Here is a 4,341-nt window from a genome sequence, read left to right on the forward strand (position 1 = left end):
CACTCTCTTCCCACTCCCTGTAGCAGTGGGATATGGGGTAATGAAGGGTTAATGCCACCTTGCTATTGGAAGGTGACATTAAGCCAGATTAATAATGGAGAGGCGTCAATTATGTCACCTATCCATTATTAATCCAATTGTTGGAAAGGGTTAAAAAACACACACACACATGATTTAAAAGTAGTTTAATGAAATAAACACAGCGGTTGTTGTAATAATTTATTGTTCTCTCAATCCATCAGGAACACCCTCGCTTGGAAAAATAATAAACGCACAAGATACATACCTTCTGGTGAACCGTCTCGTCCCACGAAGTAATCCATCTGAAGGGGTTAACTAATATTACAGGCACGAGCCCTGCTAAATGCAGCGGTGCTCGTGCTTGTAATTCCCGGCGAATGAATGAAATGTAGGTCATTGACCTACATTTCCTTCAGTCGCGGTGATGCGCCCCCTGGTGGATGTCCTCATATGACCTGGAGCGTGGGAAAAAGTTCCCAGGCTGCAGTTCATGAGAACATCCACCAGAGGGCGCCTCACCGCGACTCAATGTAAGTACAGATCCTGCTTTCCTTTCAGCACCCGGGGATTACAGGCACGAGCGAGTGGTTTATCGCAGCTCGTGCCTGTAATATTAGTTAACCCCTTCAGATGGATTACTTCGTGGGACGAGACGGTTCACCAGAAGGTATGTATCTTGTGCGTTTATTATTTTTCCAAGCGAGGATGTTCCTGATGGATTGAGAGAACAATAAATTATTACAACAACCGCTGTGTTTATTTCATTAAAATACTTTTAAATCATGTGTGTGTGTGTTTTTTAACCCTTTCCAACAATTGGATTAATAATGGATAGGTGTCATAATTGACGCCTCTCCATTATTAATCTGGCTTAATGTCACCTTCCAATAGCAAGGTGACATTAACCCTTCATTACCCCATAGCCCACCGCTACAGGGAGTGGGAAGAGAGTGGCCAAGTGCCAGAATAGGCGCATCTTCCAGATGTGCCTTTTCTGGGGTGGCTGGGGGCAGATGTTTTTAGCCACGGGGGCGCCAATAACCATGGACCCTCTCCTGGCTATTAATATCTGCCCTCAGTCACTGGCTTTACCACTCTGGCGGCGAAAATTGCGCGGGAGCCCACGCCAATTTTTTTCCGCCATTTAACCCTTTATTTTAGCAGCTACAGCGCTGAAATTTTGCACATACACACTACTAACATTAGTAGTGTGGAATATGCAAAAAAAAAGGGGATATGAGATGGTTTACTGTATGTAAACCATGTCTCATATCCTGTCGGGTTTGTGCAGGAGAAATGAAAAGCCGGCAATTGAATTACCGGCTTTTCACTAAAACCGCTGCATATTTCTCGCAAGTCACACTGCTGGTCCGTGTGGAATCCGTATTTTTCTCGCCCCCATAGACTTTCATTAGCGATTTTTTTGCGCAATACGCTGACAAACGCAGCATGCTGCGATTTTGTACGGCCGTAGAAAGCCGTATAATACTGAACCGTAATATACGGCTAATAGGAGCAGCCCCATTGAGAATAATTGTGCCGTTTATTTTGCGAGTTTTACGGACGTAATTTCTGCGCTCTTACGTCCGTAAAACTCGCATGTGTGACCCCGGCCTTAGGCCGGCGTCACACTCGGCGTAAGACAATACGGTCCATTTTTTACGTCCGTACTACGGCCGTAATACGGAGAAATGTTCCCAAAATAGTGATCCGTAGTCAGGGTGTGTCAGCGTATTTTGCGCATGGCATCCTCCGTATGTAATCCGTATGGCATCCGTACTGCGAGATTTTCGCGCAGGCTTGCAAAACCGACATCTAATGGATTTATGTGCTCAAATGTTCGGGAAAACATGTATACAGTATATATATATATATGTCATTGAGACACATATATATATATTCTGTATTTAGATTTCATTCAGCGCGATATCTGTGAACAGCCGGTAATTCAATTACCGGCTTTTCATTTCTCCTGCACAAACCCGACAGGATATGAGACATGGTTTTCATACAGTAAACCATCTCATATCCCCTTTTTTTTTGCATATTCCACACTACTAATGTTAGTAGTGTGTATGTGCAAAATTTCAGCGCTGTAGCTGCTAAAATAAAGGGTTAAATGGCAGAAAAAATTGGCGTGGGCTCCCGCGCAATTTTCTCCGCCAGAATGGTAAAGCCAGTGACTGAGGGCAGATATTAATAGCCAGGAGAGGGTCCATGGTTATTGGCCCCCCGTGGCTAAAAACATCTGCCCCCAGCCACCCCAGAAAAGGCACATCTGGAAGATGCGCCTATTCTGGCACTTGGCCACTCTCTTCCCACTCCCTGTAGCGGTGGGATATGGGGTAATGAAGGGTTAATGTCACCTTGCTATTGGAAGGTGACATTAAGCCAGATTAATAATGGAGAGGCGTCAATTATGACACCTATCCATTATTAATCCAATTGTTGGAAAGGGTTAAAAAACACACACACACATGATTTAAAAGTATTTTAATGAAATAAACACAGCGGTTGTTGTAATAATTTATTGTTCTCGCAATCCATCAGGAACACCCTCGCTTGGAAAAATAATAAACGCACAAGATACATACCTTCTGGTGAACCGTCTCGTCCCACGAAGTAATCCATCTGAAGGGGTTAACTAATATTACAGGCACGAGCTGCGATAAACCACTCGCTCGTGCCTGTAATCCCCGGGTGCTGAAAGGAAAGCAGTGATCTGTACTTACATTGAGTCGCGGTGAGGCGCCCCCTGGTGGATGTTCTCATGAACTGCAGCCTGGGAACTTTTTCCCACGCTCCAGGTCATATGAGGACATCCACCAGGGGGCGCATCACCGCGACTGAAGGAAATGTAGGTCAATGACCTACATTTCATTCATTCGCCGGGGATTACAGGCACGGAGCACCGCTGCATTTAGCAGGGCTCCTGCCTGTAATATTAGTTAACCCCTTCAGATGGATTACATCGTGGGACGAGACGGTTCACCAGAAGGTATGTATCTTGTGCGTTTATTATTTTTCCAAGCGAGGGTGTTCCTGATGGATTGAGAGAACAATAAATTATTACAACAACCGCTGTGTTTATTTCATTAAAATACTTTTAAATCATGTGTGTGTGTGTTTTTTAACCCTTTCCAACAATTGGATTAATAATGGATAGGTGTCATAATTGACGCCTCTCCATTATTAATCTGGCTTAATGTCACCTTCCAATAGCAAGGTGGCATTAACCCTTCATTACCCCATATCCCACCGCTACAGGGAGTGGGAAGAGAGTGGCCAAGTGCCAGAATAGGCGCATCTTCCAGATGTGCCTTTTCTGGGGTGGCTGGGGGCAGATGTTTTTAGCCAGGGGGGGGGCAATAACCATGGACCCTCTCCTGGCTATTAATATCTGCCCTCAGTCACTGGCTTTACCACTCTGGCGGAGAAAATTGCGCGGGAGCCCACGCCAATTTTTTTCCGCCATTTAACCCTTTATTTCAGCAGCTACAGCGCTGAAATTTTGCACATACACACTACTAACATTAGTAGTGTGGAATATGCAAAAAAAAAGGGGATATGAGATGGTTTACTGTATGTAAACCATGTCTCATATCCTGTCGGGATTGTGCAGGAGAAACGAAAAGCCGGCAATTGAATTACCGGCTTTTCACTAAAACCGCTGCGTATTTCTCGCAAGTCACACTGCTGGTCCGTGTGGAATCCGTATTTTTCTCGCCCCCATAGACTTTCATTAGCGATTTTTTTGCGCAATACGCTGACAAACGCAGCATGCTGCGATTTTGTACGGCCGTAGAAAGCCGTATAATACTGAACCGTAATATACGGCTAATAGGAGCAGCCCCAGTGAGAATAATTGTGCTGTTTATTTTGCGAGTTTTACTGACGTAATTTCTGCGCTCTTACGTCCGTAAAACTCGCATGTGTGACCCCGGCCTAACTCAGAGAGCAATGGCAGAATCATGCCCCCACATACAGGTGCAACGCACAAAATTAGAATATCATCAAAAAGTTAATTTATTTCAGTTCTTCAATTCAAAAAGTAAAACTCCTATATTATATAGAGTCATTACAGAGTGATCTATTTTAAGTGTTTATTTCTGTTAATGTTGATTATGGCTTCCAGCCAATGAAACCCAACAGTCATGATCTCAATTAGACTACTGTATAACTCCAGCGTGCGCTCTTGCTGTGACAAGGCGCCTGTTTTCGGAGCGCTGACACCGACCTCTCCCATCAGACTCGCATTACATATGCTAAACGTTCACCCACTGTTATCTATAGGTTATAAGGCCGGGTACAGACCTCAGC

This window comes from Ranitomeya variabilis, chromosome 1 (assembly GCF_051348905.1).
Source record: "Ranitomeya variabilis isolate aRanVar5 chromosome 1, aRanVar5.hap1, whole genome shotgun sequence".
In the NCBI taxonomy this organism is placed as follows: domain Eukaryota; kingdom Metazoa; phylum Chordata; class Amphibia; order Anura; family Dendrobatidae; genus Ranitomeya; species Ranitomeya variabilis.